Source organism: Phocoena sinus, chromosome 3, assembly GCF_008692025.1.
Source record: "Phocoena sinus isolate mPhoSin1 chromosome 3, mPhoSin1.pri, whole genome shotgun sequence".
NCBI lineage: Eukaryota > Metazoa > Chordata > Mammalia > Artiodactyla > Phocoenidae > Phocoena > Phocoena sinus.
In genome coordinates, this window is record NC_045765.1 from 151,822,643 (window position 1) to 151,845,583 (window position 22,941).

The following is a 22,941-nucleotide window of genomic DNA, read 5'->3' on the forward strand; positions in this document are numbered from 1 at the left end:
AAACAAGTACAAAGGGGATTTTTCAAGTGAAATGCTGTATTTAGTGTACTGTGCAATGTGACCCTTCTTGTAACCCCATGCATCCTGAACGAAATTACAGAAAACAAATTACACTGGTGTGATTAGATGCCTTCCGGAAGCCAGTGAAGGGGATGAGTTTTATGTCAGAGCTGTTTGAGGCCAAAAGGACAGCTATCTGTCTGGATTACTTTCCGTAATCAGTGGACTTTTTTTCTGTTAGATATCAAAAATAAAGAGGAAAATAAATTACATGCTTTAATTTAAAGTTTGGGTGCTCTGCATAATTTTGAATGTTTTTATTTGCTTTAAATTCTTTTCCCTCTGAAATATTTCCCATGCTAATATTAGTCTCAAAAAATATCAATTTGAAGGGAAATATTCTGTTCAGGTATATTGGTAACAGTGATATCAATGAGAAATATTAGGTAATATTTATTAAGGGAATCATGCACAAAACAGTACACCATGCATTCTAGAACACTGATTGAAAGGTGCAATGTTTTGCCTGTAACTAACCAAATATCTTCATCTTACATGACTATATACTCCCCCAAATTCTTCTTCTAAAAAGATATTTTTATGACATTTATTAGGGATAATTTAAAGGGACATTTGATCATCTATTTTCTAAGAATGTGTATATATACCCACACTAAACTTATATATGTACACACACTTCTATATATTATTCAGAGTACTTTAGAAAAATATTCTGATTATTAACACTCTGATATTAATAACACCCAGCAAGCTGGGTGTTATCATGCTCCATTTTTTTATTCATGAAGAAATCAAGGCATGGAGTGATTATATTTTTAAAATATCAGGTCTGACATAACAAGCTACCATCAACTAAGTTGCTTAAAATAAAATGGCTTATTTTCTCAGAGTTCTGGAGGCCATAAGCCCAAAACCAAGTGTGAACAGGACCATGCCCACCCTAATCTAGTATGATTTCAACTTGATTACTCTGTGAAGATCCTATTTCAAGTAAGGTCACGTTTACAGGGTACTTGGAGTTAGAACTTGAACATATTTTTTTGAGAGACACAATTCAACTCACTACAGATGCCAGATATTTTCAATCTATTACCTTACGGAATTCTTAGATTAACCCAAGGAGTTAAATATTATAATATTACTTTAATCTTTTATTTGAAAATCCTATAGCCTAGAAATAGAATACATTTTACATGACTGTTCAGCAAGTGGGAGGTGGAATTGGGATTCTGGTCTAGACAGATTCACTCCAGAGATCAAAATCTTAATCAAGCAGAACATTTATGTAATATTCCAGCTGGATGTCACAGACAAGCTTATGAAACTACATCTTCTGACTCCATAGTTTGTACTTTTTTCATTATTTTATGTCAAACCATGTATTTTTTCTATGTTTATTCTGGTTCCTCAATAACCAGATTATTGAAAAATTAACCAATACCACTTTTCTCTGTTTGTTTTTCATTATTTGTTTCACTTGATGTTTACTGAGTACCTGCTCAAAGCCAGGGGCTGATCTAGGCAGTGGTATATAGTGGAAGTACAGAGCCCTAACCACTGGACTGCCAGGGAAGTCCCCTTAGCTCATTTTTAAAGAGATTTTCTTAAAATGTTTTTGTAAAAAGCATTAAAGGATGAATTTCAAGTCACGTCCTCAAAATAGAAATAATGATTGAAATTCTGACCATGTTCTACAGCCCATAACTAGGAAATTTTTAAGGAGAGCAGAATGGAATGTATTATGCACAGGTGAGGATAAGCTAATGTGAAGCTACCAGGAACATTTTCTGAAATACATGCAGAATGTTTCTGTCACAAGTGCTTGGTGTCTCTGTAGTGCCTTAGCTAATTTTGCAGCAGTGTTTAACTGTCAGTAGTACCCATTATTCAGTAATTGACTAGTACCAAGTAGCTGGCTGACCTTTGAAAATGCCAACTTCTGATCAACACCTGATGTAAAAGTCTTTAGGAGACTACAGATCTCTGTAGAGGATGTTGCTGCTCCTGTTGCTGCACTTCTCCAGATTTATTTTTATCCACTGCATATTATGATTACTGTAACTGATTATGATTTTTTAAGTTACTTTTTTCTTCGCCTAGAAGAGTCATATAGCTGATTTTGTAGAACAGGTCAACTAATTATACATGACCTTAATAACATACATTTTCATGAACTAACTATCCCTTAGTTATTATTTTAATTTCTATTTTTGTTTCTCATTTAACATTTCCTTTAATTATTCTTGCAAGCACTATAATTTATAAATTAAGTACAATATAAACAAACAAGTGAAAGACTGGATAACCAATATAGTAATAAGAGAAAATCTATCAGTAGTGGTTATAATTGGGGTACTATTGACATTTTATTATTTTTCTCCATTTCTTTGTAGTTATAAAACTACACATATTTTATTTTCAATATAAAAAGAAACTATTAATAAACCTAAGTGTAATAAAAATTTAGGAAGAGTTACTGACACATGTTAACAGATCTACTTTGTTACAGATATTTAACTACCATAGTATTCTCTAAACTACTTGCTGTACAACTTTGCTATTGAAATTACAGTTCAAGGCATCACCTGGGACTTTACTATACTGTAGGGTATCATGCTAAGTGAAATAAGTCAGAAAAAAATGAATACCATACAATTTTGTTTGTATGTGGAATCCAAAAAAAAAGCCTAAATGAGAAAAACTAAACAAAAACAGATTCATAGATACAGAGAACAAATTGGTGGTTTGCCAGAGAAGAGGGAAATGTGGGCACAGACAAAACAGGTGAAGGGGATTAAGAGGTACAAACTTCCAGCTATAAAATAAGTAAGTCACAGGTATGTAATGTACACATAGGAATATAGTTCATAATATTGTCACAATTTGTATGGTCATTGGTCATATTGTGGTGATCATTTCAAAATATATAAAAATATCAAATCAGTATGCTTTACACCTGAAACTGATGTAATATTGTATGTTAATTGTAACTCAATAAAAAATAAAATTAAAAAACATAAGATGGCTTTGTTCAAGTAAAATTATTTAACATACTAAAGAATAAATGTTTCATATAATGTACTTTGAAATAACTCATTTAGACCAAGAGAAAAGTAAATAAATAGTTGAAAATCAGTTCAGGTGCAGAGGGGTAGAGAAGGACTAAAAAGTAAGATTAGATTTACAATGGAATATTTTACTTTATTTTTATTTTTTTAATTGGAGTATAATTGCTTTACAGTGTTGTGTTAGTTTCTGCTGTACAATGAAGTGAATAAGCTATATATATACCTATATCCCCTCCCTCTTGGACCTCCCACCCACCCCCCATCCCGCCCATCTAGGTCATCACAGAGCACTGAGCTGGGCTTCCTGTGCTTTATAGCAAGTTCCCACTAGCTATCTATTTATGCATGGTAGTGTATATAAGTCAATCATAATCTCCCAATTTGTCCCACCCTCCCCTTCCCCTGCTGTGTCCACACGTCCATTCTCTACCTCTGTGTCTCTATTCTTGCCTTGCAAATAGGTTCACCTGTACCATTTTTCTAGATTTCACATATATGCGTTAATATATGATATTTGTTTTTCTCTTTCTGGCTTACTTCACTCTATATGACAGACTCTGGGTCCATCCACATCTCTACAAATGACCCAATTTCATTCCTTTTTACGGCTGAGTAATATTCCATTGTATATATGTACCACATCTTCTTTATCCATTCATTGGTCATTGGATATTTAGGTTGTTTCCATGTCCTGGCTATTGTAAATAGTGCTGCAATGAACATTGGGGTACATGTGTCCTTTTGAATTATGGTTTTCTCAGGGTATATGCCCAGTAGTGGGATTGCTGGGTCATATGGTAGTTCTATTTTTATGTTTTTAAGGAAACTCTATATGTTCTCCAAAGTTGCTGTATCAATTTACATTCCCACCAATAGTGCAAAAGGGTTCCTTTTTCTCCACACCCTCTCCATCATTTATTGTTTGTAGATTTTTTGATGACGGCCATTCTGACTGGTGTGAGGTAATACCTCATTGTAGTTTTGATTTGCATTTCTCTAATAATTAGTGATGTTGAGCCTCTTTTCATGTGCTTCTTGGCCATCTATATGTCTTCTTTGGTGAAATGTCTATTTAGGTCTTCTGCCTATTTTTTAATTGGGTTGTTTGTTTTTTTGATATTGAGCTCTGTGAGCTGTTTGTATATTTTGGAGATTAATCCTTTGTCCGTTGCTTCATTTGCAAATATTTTCTATGCTGAGAATTTGCTCATATAGACAGAAAAAATATATTTTTTACAATTCAGTCAGTAATTGTTTTATCAGATAGATATTAAGCATCAATTTATCCAGATGTTAAATACTAGTACCTATAAGAATATATTACCAGTAAAGTAAGTAGAAATTCATAAAAGTATTTTGATGTATATTATCAAATAAAAAGTATTTTTAATAAATTTGTTTAAAATGCTATGCAGAGATAAATATAGTTATGGTTATTCTTTTCAGATTTGCATTCTTATCCTTGATATTAGACATGTACTTTCTGATTCCTTTTATCAAAATATTTTCTATATAGTGTATATTTTTTAAACAACTTTCAGTGTATTTTACATCAGAGTTTATATATCACTAGTTCATGGAATATGACAAGACTGCCAAGTCTCACACATCAGAGTAACCTCAGTCTCTTAAAAGGTGTGATATGCTTTCTATGGGTTGGTGACTAAAACTTTAGAATTTATATGCTTCCCTGAAAAATGCCCAGATCTTAATGAAATCAAATCCTGTCAATAATGCTTAGTGGAAAGATCTGGAAAGAAATTATTTACTACTTTGAGCTAGTCCTCATGAAAAGCTTGCATCAAATCCTTAGGGCAATGCATAGAAACACCAAAGGAGAGGAGGAAAGGTGACCAAATTTCTAAGAGATTCTTTTGATGCTATTACCTCTGGCAATATATTCCAAAATAAGTCTATGCTGATGCTTTCATAGGGCTTTTATTGGTCTCAGGCACTCTTTTTAGGATTTAAATACATATTCTGCCTTTCAGCCTTTCTTGAGGGGATCCTGAAATACGTAAATCCGCTGAGAGCCCACTGGGGAACACTTTGTACCACTTTTGTCAGACTCCTGACCTGTCAAAGCCAATTTATTTTTGTTCCTGGTGAATAAAAGGCAAAGGATGATAGTAGTCTGGGAAGATATGATCTTTCAGAATTTTTTGTTCACAAAAATAATTAAATTTGGACGCAGTATTGAATTTGCTTCCATTTTTGCCAGTAACCGTATATGACACTTGACTTTCTATAAGGATTAGGGTTTTTAAAAATTAATCTGATATTCAATTCTATTGCACTGTATTATAGCTACTAAATTAACAAAAATGTATCTGTGAATTCAACATAAACAATGCAATGTATTAAAATAAATTTTGCTTATGCTTTGTTGCTTTTAATATATATTTATATTACAGATCTTGTAAAGTTGACAATGTCATTGTTTTGGGAAAAGACGGTCTTTTATTGTGAGAATATTATTTTTAGTGTGTGTTCAGGTTGTGAAACATGGTGAGAGTAAATGGTACTTTTGTTTGGGTTACTGTATGTTTAGTTTGCTTTGTTTTACATTTGTTATGCACTTACCACTAAAATGAGAAGTTGATTTTGTAAGTTTACTGCTTAATAAAAACTTAAAATATAGGAAACAATTCTCTAAAGCACCTGCCACATTTCATGGATATGGGTTTTAAACTTAATGTTAACTCACATTAAAATTTTTTCCTGCAGGAAAAATACAAAAAACAAAATGAACCTAAATTTCAGGTAATGTTTAAAACACTTGAAAAAATTCTACATATGTGAAAATGAGCACCATCTAAGAGATTTTGCATGTGTCTGTTTTTTAGTTTGATTTTTGGTTTCTGCTTTGTTATATTTTCTTCAAAATATATGCAAATTATTCAGTATTCATTTTAACCAAATTCTAAATGTTTCTTTGAATCTGATATACAAACTCATTTCAGTTAATTTAACCTACATAATCAAATTTGGGATATTTTAATTTTCTGTTGGATATGGATTAATAGTTTTTGACTGGTAAAATCTAAATCTGAATTACAATCTCATTCTGACACCTAATATTCACCTTAATAAGTGATACTAAATCGTATTATTTCACCATGAAACTGAACAGTAAATTGTAGTTAGACAAACTTAGCTCATTTGTGATAGATACTCTACAAACAGTGAGAAATCCTTCTTTTATTTAGGCCCACAGCACTTTTTAAGAGCATGGTTTAACATTCGAGTTGGACTGATTTATATTGCACATTGTTGAATATGAAATGCTATGTCTTTAAAATATTGAATTACATAATATATATATATACATACACATATATGCATTATTGCTTTAATGATACCAACTAATAAAATGGGCATAGATATTTTAAATTAATAGTAAATTAATTAAGACTAGATTATACTTTATAAGTTCAAAATAATTTGATAATATAATTTCAATAATATATATGTCTATATATATATGTCTTTTAATATATATGTCTATATGTTATTTTAAATTTCTGATCTTGTAATGATAGTAAGCAAAAATAGAGTCTAAGCCTGATTTTCTAAGTTCAAAACAGATTTTTAAGTTAAAAAAATCATGAAGTTTCCTACTCTAAATCATCAAAACTGGAGAAAATCTATTTTGTGTTAACAATTTCCATAATTTAAAATGTACATTATTAATAAAACTGTATTTTGTATCCAGTAGAGAAATAATAAAATATTTTAACAATATTGAATTTCCAGGAAAATTCTCAAGCAATATATCTTTTAAACAATTTTTTATAACTACCTTGCTTTGTAAATCACTACATGGAGGATATGAAACAACCGGTAAAAACTCCTGAAGAAGAGGAATATTTGTTTAATGAGAATCAACAAAGTCTGTATTTCTAGGAAATTGCATCTGACCCTTTTCAACTTGGATTCATCCTGAATGTTGTTAATATCATTTCCCAGGACCTTCCAATTACATGACAAAGAATCTTCCAGTTCTGTCTCTAAAGAGGTATTTTTGCAAGATTGAGCTACAGCAGAAATGAGATAGAAGATTAACACTTAGAGCTAGAGCATGGCACAAATAAAAAAAACATCCCATAATGGTAATAAAATGACTATTAATTACTAATCATTTATTATATGCTAGGCGCTATTCTAAGCACTTTACATGTATTAACTCATTAATTCTTCCAACCAGCCTTAGTGTGAGGTCCATTCATTATCTCTCTATTTTAAATTTTTTTTTACAGAGGATAACATTGAGTAATATTATAAGTTATATTTTATTGACATACATTTTCCCCAAGTTTAAATATTTCTGAAGCATATATCTGAAAACAGTATCTTATATATGGAAGAGTAACTTATCCAAGGTTATACAGATGTACTTGTTCAAGTTTAATTTCAGCTCCAGGCCATCACTCCTTGTTCTCTTAACCACACTAAGCTAAGGCACACACTGCCATTATGTAGAAAGAAATGGAAGAAATAGTTTTTGCGCTAAATATATTCATTGAAGACCACTTAAAGTTTAGATTTCAGGCAATTACTAACTAAAATAAATTGAACTTATATTAGATGGTCAGTGAAGGCCCTGATTCTAAGAAAATGCCACTCAAATGCCCACTGATCTGGGAAAAATACTTGTGGTAAAATGAAACCAAAAAGGAAATTATTATCAGAAAAATAAAACATCCTTATTAATTCCTAAGCCTATCACTCATTTTGTAGAGAAGAGGTATTCGAATTAATATCAGAAACACACTCTACTGAATTTGTTGTCTTCTATGTATGCAAACGTGTTTAACTCTGAAGGCACATTATATTTCACAATCTGTAGTATATGATTTCTCAACATATGCTTGTTAATTTTATGCATTTTAAATGGAAGTACATTTAGCTACTCTAACAGAAATACTATGTAGTTGGAAGATCCATAAACACCAACCCCGGCTATGAATCTGATATCAAGAATAAGCAGATCAGGAAAAAAAGCAATATTTATAGAAAACTGTCCCACTATGTTTTTCTACTGGTGTATTTCACACTACACCTATGTACCATAAGTACTTGCATTATTTAGATAAACATTTTTTCTTCTTTAAATCCAACATTGTATAAATAAAATTTAACATTGTTTCCTCACGCTAATAGTATTATCTATTTATTTAGATTAATTCCACTTTCTGTTTTCTTCAATAAGTCTTATTTTCAAACTTAGGTTGCCAACCTTCATATTCTCCATGGTTACCTTTTTCCTTTCTCTCTATTCCAAGACATTGCTTATTTAGACAGTGTTATGTGTTATATCTTCACTGAAGCTACTGCATAAGAATTCTTCAATCAACAACAATTCCTAAAATATCCTAAATTTGTAAAATGTCTTACCCATTTGAAGAATATTTATTTAGCATGTGGTTATATGCAAAACATAATATAGATTTGCATAATAAACACTGAAACAGGCCACCACAGTTTGTCCAAGTAAAATCATCTTTTAAAAAAATGGTAAGGAAATGTCATGTCCTAACTTATAAGTAGCAAATATCTCGATAGAAAAGTATCATATCTTAAATATCTGCTAAAGAGAAGATATTGGTGTGCTTTTTAAAAAGTATTGGAAATGATAGAGGAAAAAAACAACTAAATATAGCTGTGGTGGCTTCCCTGGTGGTGCAGTGGTTAAGAATCCGCCTGCCAATGCAGAGAACATGGGTTCGAGCCCTGGTCTGGGAAGATCCCACATGCCGCAGAGCAACTATGCCCGTGCTCCACAACTACTGAGTCTGCGTTCTGGCGCCCGCAAGCCACAGCTACTGAGCCTGAGTGCCACAGCTATTGAGCTCGCACGCCTAGAGCTGGTGCTCCACAACAAGAGAAGCCACTGCAATGAGAAGCCCGGGCAAGGGCTACAAAGGGTAGCCCCGCTCACCACAACTAGAGAAAGCCCGTATGCAGCAGCAAAGACCCAACACAGCCAAAAATAAATAAAAAATATTTAAAAATAATAATAAATAAATATAGCTGTGGTAGCTACTCCCATTCATACATGTTTAAAGCTAATATTTTTACATTAGTTAATTTGAAATTCATAAATGCAAACCTCAAATCAACACAAAGCATAACTAAGTATTGGTTCTATTATTTGATATATCACATTATGAAATTATTATTTCATTTCTACCCCTCTCCTCAGTTCCTATACATGGTCTGCTCTCTGTACTCCCCACATACAATAGATGACCTTGTGTTGGAGCAACAGAAACTGGACCTGGCCAATGGGAGCCTCCTTACCCCCCTTCCGGTCCTTGAAATGTACATTTCACCCATGGTTTCCATACTTCAAGGATTCAGCCTTGAGAGAGCAATGTGTTGTTGGGACCATCTGGATGGTATATGTGACTGAAGCCAGTTAAGGCCTCTGTATAAACCCTTAAGATTCTGATGGGTAGGTGGGGAGATCTATTCATTTTTCAGCAGCCCAAGATAAGCTTCTTACGTAAATTCCCTTGCTTATTAAAACTGCCACCTACCAATCAGGAGTGGCCTGCCTCTTTCTTTAGTCTCCATTTATGAGGGTCAGTTTCAAATCTCACCCTGGAACCCTCACGGTTGTGAACCAACTCCTTGCCTTACACTTCATCACAAAAATATAATACATTTCAGTGTATTTAATTCATAATCCCAACTCTCACTATGAAATTCTACCTGCTCGCCTTCCATCGTTCTTCAGTTCTTTTGTACGAGGAGAAATTTTACTTATCTTGCCTAGGTTTACTCTCTTCTTATAGTCTAGAATCCAAAGCTGTCTGTAGTTCTAAAGATGTCTCTTGCCTACATCATTAGTTTATCTTGTTATCATTCTCTTTACATACAAACAGCTTCTAATATCTCACATCTTAAAACACACACTCTAACATTTCTACTTCAAAACAGCTTAAATATCTGACTTATTTAGTGATGGTCCACAAAGTTGCATTACTGGAAAACAGTATTAAAACTGACTGGTCCACGTTGTGTTAAATACTACCCTAGCCTCATTTGCCCCACTGAAGAACAATTTGTTTTTATGTCCACCTTCAAAAAACATTGAATACATTATATTTCTTTATATAATAAACGCATTTCAATTAGTATAACCTTTCTACCACTCCATGGAACTTGCACTTTTCAAGATCATCAAAAATTCCTCCATTAATTACATTTTCCCTTCTCATCTTATTCAATTTGACCTCATTCTTACAACACAATTATTCCTATTTCTACTACAATCTCCTAAGCTACTGCTTCTTAACAAATTGATATGCTTTATTATTTCTATTTGGCTCCTAACCCTTACAAAAGTCAACTCCTAAAATTTCTCAAGACTCATTCCCAGAATAAGTTCTCACTGTGCTCTCACCTTCGGGGTTTTATCCTACCTAATGGTTTTAGATACCTTGGGTTTGCTTTTGCATCCAACAGTTATTCTCTGAGTTTCAGATTATTCAAAAATCCAAATAACTTTCTAATACTTTCAACTTCATATTTCATAAATATCTTAAAATTCTCAAAAAAATTTTTTTATTTCCCCACCAAACCTTGTCATACTTCCTTTGATTTTATTTCATCATAGGGCAATATCTAGCATCTAACAACAGCAATAGCAACAAAAAGGGAGATGTTTTCCATATCCTGTCTTCTCCTTCATCTACTTCCCTTTGTTTTCTCTGCCACAATTCCAATTGAAGTATCATCTTTAATTGTTAAAGGATAAGCTTTTATCCTAATATCATGATAAAAGATCTCTTTAAGATACTTTTTCCCAGTTTTATACTTCTTCAAGAGAAAATTTCAAAATTGAATGTTTGTGTATGCAAATATGCAAATGTCACCATGACTCTTTGTTCCTCTGTAAAATATAGATAAAAGTACTTACTTCCCAAGATTATCATGAAGATTCAATGAGAAGATGTACATAAAAGGTTTAGTAAAAAAAAAAATAAATAAAAAAAAAAATTAAAAAAAGGTTTGCCCATTAAAACTCATCTATGTGTTTATTTTAATCACTTTCTCTTGTTTTTTTTTTTTTTTTTTTTGCGGTACGCGGGCCTCTCACTGCTGTGGCCTCTCCCGCTGCAGAGCACAGGCTCCGGACGCGCAGGCTCAGCGGCCATGGCTCACGGGCCCAGCCCCTCCGCGGCATGTGGGATCCTCCCGGACCGGGGCACGAACCCGTGTCCCCTGCATCGGCAGGCGGACTCCCAACCACTGCGCCACCAGGGAAGCCCCTTTCTCTTGTTTTGAAGGTTTAAATATGATAATATTTTATCTGAAATATTGTCACTTTTGACATCTTGATGGAAGTTTAAAATATTTTTACAGGTAATTGTAAAACTCATTATGTTTTGCATAAGTCTGTAAAATTTTTTAGTTTCCTCAATAGTCAAAGTAATTTGTAATTATAGCTTAGAAATAATTATTAGCAAATGCTCAATGGAAACATATGATCACAGACCAACTGATTTTACATTGCTTAGCTTTATTTTTCCCTTGCATTTGGTTGTTTATTGCTCCAAAGGACAAAGATCAAGTGAAAGAAGAACAAGATAGAAACCCATCACTCTGAACTGAGGGCCACTTAAGCAGAATTTTTGAAGTCATACTTTGAAGTTCCATGGAACAGAAAATAGGATGAAAAATGAATAGAGATATCAAGAAGATCTCTGAAGGAACTCTAGAGAAATGATAGTATTTCCATTAGTTCTAAGATATAAAATGATATTCTCAGGTTGAGGCTATCCCTAACGTATTATCATCAAATGAACTTTATGCTTTTGTGAGCTGTTGTGCTGTAATCATATTCAGTAGTTTGATGTATTTTTGGTATTACACTGCATCAAATTGAAAATTCTGAAAATATATTGAATTTGCTATCTCAGAGCATACTGGGAAACTTCTTCACTGTGCAGTTAATTTTTTCTCCATTGGAAAACTGTGCATAAAAAGACAAACCAAATGGATCTTTTCTATGGATTTCTTCATATATATGCCACACATAAATAATGATATCTGATTAAATATTAATTATATATATTTAAATATAAAAATAATCAAACTATTTTTGTATACTAATGTACTTTGGGGGGGTTAAATGAAGTATTTAAAATACCATAAAATACCAATTATTTTATTTTTTGTTACTGGAGGTAATTTATTTTGTAAAAACATAAAATTTGTAAGTAGTAGAATGTATGAAGTTCCTGCGTTACCATAACAAATTACCACAAACTTGGTGACTTAAAATAATAGAAATGTATTCTCTTTATAGATCCTGAGGCCAGAAATCTGAAGTTGTATCACCAGGCCAAAGCCATAGTGTCCGCAGGGCCTTACTCCCTCTGGAGGCTCTAGGGAGAATTTATTCCTTGCCTCTTCCGATTTCTGGTGGCTACCTGCATTCCTTTCCCCCATTGTCTTATTGCCTTCTCCTCTTCTGTCTGTGTCAAATCTTCCTCTTGCATGTGATTGCAGTTAGGGCCTACCCTTATACTCTAGGACACCCTCACCATCTCAAGATTATTAATTTAATCACATCGGCAAAGACTTTGTTTCCATGTAAATTAATATTATAAATTCCAGGGATTAGGATGTGGATATCTCCTGTGCATTCATAAACCACTGGCAGATAATTTTACCTTCTCTGATTTTTTCTTCGTTAACTTGATTAGTTGTTTATCAATTCTAATGAATTTATCAAAGAACCCTTTTTTTCAATTCATTGATTTTATTATTCTAATTTTAGATTTATTGATTTTTGTTCCAATCACAATGATTTCCTTCCTTCTGCTTTCTTTGGGTTTAATTTTCTTTCTCTTGTTTTGTTTCTTCAGGTGAAAGAACAGGGTATCAACTTTCAATCTTTTTTTCTAACATAAACATTTATTGCTATAAGATTTTCACTAGACGATGCTTTAGTTCAGACCTCACATTTTGACATGTTATTTTTTATTTTCATTTAGTTTGATTTTTTTTAATGTGTTGTGACTTACTTTTGAACCTCTATGTTATTTAAAAGTGTGTTTAATTTCCAACTATTTAGGGATTCCCAGACATCTTTCTGCTATTTATTTCTAATTTATTTTCTTCTTGGTCTTAGAGCACACTCTGTAGGATTTCAATTCTTGTATCTGTATTAAGGTTTATTTAATGGCCCAAATGTAATCTATCTTGCAAAATGGTCAATGTCCACTTGACAAAAATATGTATTCTATTCTTAGTGGGTGGAATGGTCTAAAATGTCAATTAGATCAAGTTGGTTTGTCAGGCTGTATTGAATTAACTTATTTTCTGCTTGCATGATTTATTAATTACTGATAGAGGAGTGAAATTACAATTCAACAGTAATTGTGGATGTATCTATGTCTCTTTTCAGACATATCATTTTTGGCCTCAAGTATTTTGAAGTTCTTTTGTTAGATACATATACATTAAGGACTGGTATATCTTCTTAGAAAATTAATCCTTTTACAATAATCCAGTGCCACTCTTTGTCCCTGATAAGTTTCTTTGTTTTGAAATCTACTTAATCTGAAATTAATATAGCTAATTTAGCTTTGACTTAGTCTTTACATGGTGTATCTTCATTCTTTTCCTTTTATTCTGTTTATATCTTTATATTTAAATTGGGATTTATTTTAGGCAGCATATAGGTTAATTCCACTTTTAAAAAATTTTAATTTAATAATCTATCTCTTTTGGTGATTGTGTTTAGACCATTCTCATTTAAATTGATTATAGATGAAACTGGATTAAAATCTATCATCTTTATAGCATTATTATATTTGTTCCGTTTGTTCTTTGCTTACTTTTTCCATTTTTTCAGTCGTCTCTGATTCTACTTTAGCATTTTATGACTCTATAGTTTTTACATCTCCTCTATTTTTGTACTGTTTATTTATCTTGTCTGTTTGAGTTTTCCAGTGCTTTCTGTAAGGTTTATAATATACCTTTGTAAATAATGTGAGGCTATATTAATACACTATTATACATATATTATACTCACATGACCTTGAATTCTTAATATCTTCCACATTCTATTCTATTCTCATATTCCATATTCTATGATTTTCATACATTTTACTTTTACAAATGTATATTGCTACATATGCATAAGTACATATGTGTATTACCATTTTTGCTTAAAGAGTTAATTGTCATTTATTCAACAGTTGATTCTCTTTATTTCTCTATGTAGATCTAAGTTTCTGACTATATCATATTTCTTCTTTTTGAAGAACTTCATTTAACATTTTCTGTAAAGGAGTTCTGCTGACAATGAAGTCCTTCAGGTCTTGTTTGTCTTAGTAAGCCTTTTTATCTCTGGTAATTTGGAAGGATATTTGAATTTGGGGTTGAAAAAGTTTTCTTTAGCACATTAAATATTTAAATCTTCTTTTTTGCATTGTTTTTGATGATAAGTCTGCTGTGTTTTTTATCATTGTTTCTCTGAAAGGAATATGTCTTCTCTGGTTATCTTAAACATTTTCTCGTAGTCTTTCTTCTTTGCAGTTGATAGTTACATGCTCAGGTGTGTGTATATGTGTTTGTGCATGTGCATATGTGCATGTGCAAGCAAACAAGTGGGTGTTTTTGGTATTTATTAAGTTTGGTATTATCTAACCTTTTTAGAACAATGATTAGCTGTCAGTCATATTTTTTGAAACATATTAGCCATTTATCTTCAAGCATATCTTCTTCCAGGATTCCAATTATGCATTTATTAGAGCATTTGATATTTGCCACAGATCTTTGATTTTTTGTTTGTTTTTTACTCTTTTTTTCTCCTTGCATTTATTTTTTGTTTAATTTAATCATCCTATTTTCAAGATTACTGATTCTTTCCTCAGCTGTGCTGAGTCTTCTAATTCATTAAAGACTTTCTTCATCTCCATACATTGTTTTGAATCTATCCTTTCCATCTGATTCTTTTTTGTGTGTGTAATTTCCATTTCACTGCTGAAACTACCTATCTGTTCCTGCCGGTTATCTACCTTTCTCGTTAGAGGATTTATCATATCATTTAGTTATTTTAAGTACTCTGTCTATTCTATATCATGATATGTCTGAATTTAGTTCTCATAATTGCTTTCTGTTGTATTGTTTGTATGCCTTCTAAATTTTTTGGTTGTTAATTACTAGATATGCTGTACAGAATAGTATATAGTTGGCCCTTGAATAATGTGGAAGTTAGGGACGCTGACTCCTGCACAGCGGAAAATCTGTATATAACTTTGTAGTCAGCTCTTCATATCTGCAGTTCTGCAGTTGAGGATTCAAGCAGCAGTGGATTGTTTAGTACAGTAGTTCGTATTTATTGAAAAAAAATCAACATATGAGTGGACCGATGCAGTTCAAACCTGCACTATTCAAGGGTCAATTGTATACTGAGATAAATATTTTCATGCCTATTCCAAATATTTTTATGAGTGTTTCCTTTGTTGTTTCAGTTCTAAACATATCATAATTTTCTTAATGATTTATTATTTTATATATGCATGTTTCTGAAGTATTATTTCTTACCAAATTATGTTATTTTGGCTATCTTACTGTTATTTAGTTATTTGTTTTTTGCATTATGGCCAAAAAAGATATATATTATTTTTATATTTGGCATTTTCTGAGACTTCCTTTGGTGGAAGAGAACAAGGTCAATTTTCATTTCATGTGTGCTTGAAAGGAATGACTATATTCCAGAATCAGCTTATAAATACCATTATTTTTTCATTTGTGCCAGAAAAAAAGATCATACTGTTTATTAACTTTTGACTCTATTGGAATCCCTAAGTATTTTTTTAAAATCACATACTACTGTAATACCTCTAATACTCATAATCCATAGGTCTATACTTGCATATTTTAAAATACCCACTCTGTTTTAAGACAGCAGCTTTGGGAATATAGATGTGACAGGCATATAAACTTTCTCTAAAAAGCACTGCATATAACAACTAACTAACCAAAAATGTCTACCTAAATAACTGATGTGTGTGTGTGTGTTCACAGTCATATGTGTATCTGTGGAGGAAACTGAGAGACTTTACAATTAGTCTAGCAATTATATAAACAAGGAGGTCAGAAGATGGAACAAGTGTATTACCGTAAAAATCCCTTCATCTTTGCAGAGCAAAAGCAGAGCTGTACTATTTCAGAATTCTCCAGTTTTTTTTTAAGTTAATTAATACTGTAACTGGAAGATGGAGGGCAGAATATATACATGAGTAGCATCATACACAGCAGCTCCTTAAACTACAATGTGGAATTTTTAAAAAGGTATTTTTATTTTCATATACCTTAGCATAAGTAAGCAAAAATAGTAAAACTGATTATTTATTCCTAATCTAATCATTATTTTTCATTTCTTTTCCCCCCTTGGTACATGCCATTCTGATTTATTACAGTGTATTTTCTTGTAGAGTGCTAGCTTTTCAGTTAAAATGATTTCTTTATGTTTTGGTAGTATTTGCAAATGCACAGTTACCATATTTACCCTTCCTCTTCTAAATCTTCACTGCCTGATCCCATCTTAATCCAATCTTCGTTTTTGCTTCTCTCCTGGATCAGATAACATAAACGGATTTCTTAGAACACCTTTTACATTTTATGATACCTTGTTTCCGAAGATTGCAGTAATCAGAGGGTGGAATGAAGAACTAAATCAGTAAGAAAAAAATGCATCAATCTCTTTTTTAGTCAATGATAAATGTGACAGTGAGGCTACAGAACAGCAGTTGCCAAAGTTGTATCAGCATCTATGCAGCAGCAGCAGCATCTTCTGGACAAAAAGAAAAAAATGTGAAATTACAGCCATGAGACTGTAATTAGTGGAAAGTAGGCACTTGGTAACAAAACTTGATGTCTTTTCAGGTCTTTATTAGAAAGGTAAGTACATAAAACTGAAAATAGAAAGGATATAAGTATATAAGCTAAACAGTGTTTATAAATCTCTAAATTTCACTTAAATATGGTACTCTGAGTATGATTTGACATTCCTAATTTTTAAAGAAGGAGGTTATCCTAAATAATTATGAGCTACAATTAGATCTTCTGTTATAGACCATTATGAGCACTTATTTTTTTTTAACATTCACATTATGACAACTACACTATCTTTTTCAGCTGGCATTTTATCCTGCCAACATAAGGCAAATTTTATGAATTAGCACTGTAGTCACCATGTACAATAAAAAATATCATGTGTAATAGTTATTTTAAAATGTAAGTTGACATTTGTTTTCTTGTTAATAGCTTTCTTCATAATACAATAATTTAATTGAGACATGTAATAAATTTAATCTCCATACTTTGGTTTAAGGGATTTGAAATAAAAATGTATTTTCATCACTTAAATGTGTTGATAGAATCCTGTGTATAGTAAAGAGGATTGGACAGGAAGAGAAACCACTAATTGTATTTGAACGAACAGCACCCACCTTTAGATGGAAAGGTTACAAGACTACACTTCAGAATTTTATAGAGGGCAGTTAGTTTGGGCAGATATAGCACATGGTAGCACACAATAATTACACCATAGCTTAAGCAGTACCAGAATCAGACATTAACTGGAGACAATTTTATAAATCTGTATGTAAAAACAAAATGACCGATCTTCTCAAGTCCTGTTTTCATTGGTCAGATATGCTCCCTCTTTGTGTAAGATCCATCCATGTGTAGAATTCTGAATCTTCTGTAGTTTATATGGAAAGAACAATACATGACAATATTAGTGAGCAATGTCAAGTTTACAATATGATTTTGAAGAATGCTGGAATTCAACAAAATAGGTTTTAATCACATGCTCTCAGATAATGATTTTTAAATTATATTTAAAAAATTATATTAAGCATTAGATATCTTAATTACCTTCTGACTTGAGCTCCACAGCAAAATTCCTGCTCACCCTTGACATTTTTCTTTCCTTTGTTACTCAAAGTTGCTTCTTTCTTCCTTTGAGCTAACTCAAGTTCTAGAGTTTGGAGTGCTTAAAATATTTTCTCAATAATGGTGAGTCTCTAGTTCAAGAACTTCTTGTACTATCTGCCTAGAGAATAAAGTAGTCTCCACATGATTCCATATATTAATTTCTAGCCTCTCTAAACACACACGGGTGCATGCACACACACACACACACACACACACACACACGCTCACTCACAATCTTTTCCTATTTTCTGCTTCAAAGGAACTTTTCATTTAGAGGGCCTAGAAATTAATTTTTTTGAAAACATAATTTTCCAGGTGCTTACATATTAAATATTGCCAAGTTCCACATGTGAATGGATTATATTTTCCCTGGATCAAAACCTGAATTGTATTAAATCAAAAAATGATCTTAAAAGTCCATATGAAAAATTCAAATCTGTGTATTTCCTTAGCACAGTTCATGTTATGTTACATGATGACTTTTTGTATTTCAAATGTAATCAGTATTCCTAGGCAGTACAAGGCAGTGAATAGAAATAAGACTAATTTTTTTTCTATAAATATCTCTGAGCTTGTACTATGCTAACCTTAGTGGGAATATACCTCAAAAAAGTTTTATGACATGATGATTTTCTTGGAGCCTCCTTGTAAGGTAACCACTTTCGGTTTTAGGAAAGATCACCTTCCAGATATGGATTCCTAAGGGGAAAAAGATAGAGTACAGGGGGATTATTTTACCTATTATTGCAGATACTCCCTGAGGCCTGCAAATTGTATATTTACATGTATGTGATTTATTACAGCTTGTTAGCCTCTAGAAATATTACCTACATTTTACCTGATGCTGAATCTATAGATCTCTCCTTTCTCCTTTGCAAGTTGGCAATCACCTTTCCTTTCTTGGAATCACTCACTTTAATTGGAAGACAGGGGCAAAAGCGTAGCTATGAGAAACTTAACTAAATACCTTCATTTACACTACGGCATCTGCTTCCCATAATATATGAATATCTTCCTGGATAAGAAGGATTGAGGGTAAGGCTATTCAGAAGAGCCTCAGATTGGACCTGGTACAAATACTTGATAGAGTCCAAAGCATAGTTCTGAAGTGTCTCTAAGAATTCCATGAAAGTGAATTGTTTTCTCTTCAGACCACACAAGGACCCAAATGGACCTTGATGTTGATAGTATTGGGTGTTGGCAGGAAGAATGTTGCCTAACTGGTTTTGTATATATGAACCATTCTGAAAACTAAAAATACTGACCTCTATTTAAAATATCAGTATATTCTAGTCAAGTAGAAACCCTATGTTCCCTCTGCACAGGATCCTTTCAAATATGCCTAGAAAAAAGCAGGACATTTTTATATCAGGTAAATTCACAATAGATTTCTGTACCATAGGACAATGGAATGTTCATCATATTTTCCAAAGAATAATGACTGGACTTAATACTGTTATTCAAGAAATTATCAAGCCTTGGAATAATATGAAGTAAAAACAATGGAAACTGGGACCAAAACCAAGTAGGATTCTGTGGGGCCCTCCTGGGTACACATCCTTTCTATGCTCCCTGTTTCTTTTCTGTAGGAAAGAGACTTCAGCCTCCTAGACCTCCCCAAGTACCAAAGGGCAGATTCAAACAGTTGCTAATCAGAAAAGTGAGTGAATGCAGAAACAAAGGAGGAGATATTAAGAAACAATAGTGAAGAACAATAAAGCAGGGTCCTGATTCCTCCATAAGGGATATACATAACAATATCTTTGAGCTCTTCTGCAGGAACTAAGGCCACAACCCAAGTGGAGGATGAAAACCTCCAGGCTGAGCACAAGAGCGCTGGAGCACCACCCTGTTATCTCACCACCAACTAATCAGAAGAAAGTCTGCACACAGTGAAAGATAACAAAGACTCTGATCCCTTCCCCAAATGATTAACTGTGATTAACTTCCTCTTTCTCCCTTTACAAATGTTCATGACTTCACAGGACTAGAACAACAACAACAAAAAAAAATCTTAAAAATTGTATGAAAACACAAGAGGCCCTGTATAACCAAAACAATCTTGAGAAGGAAAAACAGAGCTGTAGGAATCAGGCTCCCTGATTTCAGACTATACTACAGAGCTGCAGTGAACAAAACAGTATGGTACTGGCACAAAAAGAGACATATAGATCAATGGAATAGGAGAGAAAGCCCAGAAATAAACCCACTCACTTATGGTCAATTAATGTACAACAAAGGGGGCAAGAATATACAAGGTAGAAAAGACAGTCTCTTCAATAAGTGGTGCTGGGAAAACTGGACAGCTATGTGTAAAAGAATGAAATTAGAACATTCACTAACACCACATAAAAAATAAAATCAAAATGGATTAAAGATCTAAATGTAAGACTGGATAGTATAAAACTCCAGAACACTCTTTGACATAACTCACAGTAATATTTTTTTTTGGATCTGTCTCCTAAAGTAATGGAAATAAAAACAAAAAATAAACAAATGGGACCTAATTCAACTTAAAAGCTTTTGCACAGCAAAGGAAACTATAAACATAACAAAAAGACAAACTACAGAATGGGAAAAAAATATTTGCAAATGATATGACTAACAAGGGATTAGTTTCCAAAATATACAACTAGTTCATAAATCTCAATACCAAAGAAAAAACAACCCAATCAAAAAAGGGGCAGAAGATTGAAATAGACATTTCTTCAAAGAAGACATACAGATGACTAATAAGCACATGAAAAAATGCTCAACATTGCTAATTACTAGAGAAATGCAAATCAAAACTGAAATGAGTTATCACCTCATGCCAGCAAAATGGCCATGAGAAAAAACTCTACAAATAATAAATGTTGGAGAGAGTGTGGCACAAAAGGAACCCTCCTACACTGTTGGTGGAAATATAAATTGGTATAGCCACTATGGAGAACAGTATGGAGGTTCCTTAAAAAACTAAAAATAGATTTACCATGTGATCCAGCAATCCCATCCTGGGCATATATCTAGAGAAAACTAATTTGAAAAGATACATGCACCCCAGCGTTCGTTGCATCACTGTTTACAATAGCCAAATCATGGAAGCAACCTAAATGTCCATCCACAGATGAATGGATAAAGAAGATGTGGTATATATATATATATATATATATATATATATATATATATACAGTAGAATATTACCCAGTCATAAAAAAGAATGAAATAATGCCATTTGCAGCAACATGAATGGATCTAGAGGTTATCATAGGAAGTGAAGTAAGCCAGACAGAGCAAGACAAATCTCATGATATCATTTGTATGTGGAATCTAAGAAAATGACACAAATGATCTTATTTATAAAACAGAAATAAACTCACAGACAGAGGAAACAGACTTGTGGTTACCAGGGGAGAAAAGGGCAGTGGAGGGATAAATCGGGAGTTTTGGATTAACATATACACACTACTGAATACAAAATAGATAACCAACAAGGACCTACTGTATAGAATAGGGAACTATAGTCAATATATTTTAGTAATCTATAAGGGAAAAGGATCTGAAAAAGAATGTGTATCTCTGTGTGTGTGTGTGTGTGTGTGTGTGTGTGTGTATATACACACACACACACACACATATATATATATATATATATATAACTGAATTACTTTTCTGTACACCTGAAACTAACACAACATTGTAAACCAACTATACTTTAATAAACAAACAAAAAAACCCCACGTCCATGGTCTAGCAGAATCTTTGAAGTTGGTTCTTGGACACTAGTCTGCTTTCTTCCCAGGTTGATAAAATCAAGGGAGTAGGGTTTAAAGGTTTTTCATTCCTTGGTGGAATGTCTTTACAATATCGTGAATGATTTTGGCAAGAAACTGCACGAGTGCACACACACAAAAACACACATACACACACACCCCCGTGTATAGGCTCACCTAGACAATGCAACATTATTTGACTCCTAAAGACTATTGAAATGCAATAAAGCAAATGTTATTAGAGTAAAAATAAAAGGTTTACTTTTCTCAATAATGACAAAGAACAGAAATTATAAAATATTACAGGCAAAAATAATTAGAATCTTTTATAGAAATCATCAAAATCTTTACATATGCTTTTAGAGATCACCTAATCTAATCTTATTAATGGCATATAAAACTTCTGTATAATATCACTGAATATAGTTTACTTAATCTATTTGAATTCTTCTACTTTTGAGGGTTTATTCATTTGTGAGACACCTTATTCCATTTTGGGGTATAGCTTGATTTTAGAAAACATCTCCTTGTAATGGTCCTAAAATTCTACTTCTTAGCCCAAATTTTATTCTGAAGCTACAAATTATATGAGTTATATATGACTTTCTCATAAAACTCTTCAAGTACCAGAAGATGAAGATATTTACCCCTTGATTCTTCATATGTCAGATATTGAGGCTTAACATATATATGTACATATTATGTATATATACACATGTATATTTCAGGAATACAAAAATTCGTATTTTTCAGGTCTTAATGTTTAATCCTCAGTGTACAACACACACACAAAATAATTCCACATTTACTTGATACCATTAGTGAAAGAGATAGTTTCTTCATAAGTTACAATTCCCTACTTAATTGAATCTTACCCCTTCAGGTATGTCCATGTTCATTTTCCTAATACAAGCTTTATTTCTAATAAGCCTAATACATATTACCTACTTAATTTATATGCAAAGTATACTCAGTATAATCTAATCCTCGCACGATAAGTCATATTATACAAGTGAATATCAATTCTTACAAAAGTTTTCCTAAATTCCCGCACTGCTACGTTATCAGTAGTAACTCCTGCTGCCAGTGTATTTGGATCTAATTAACAGGTTTCTTATCCTAATTGGCTG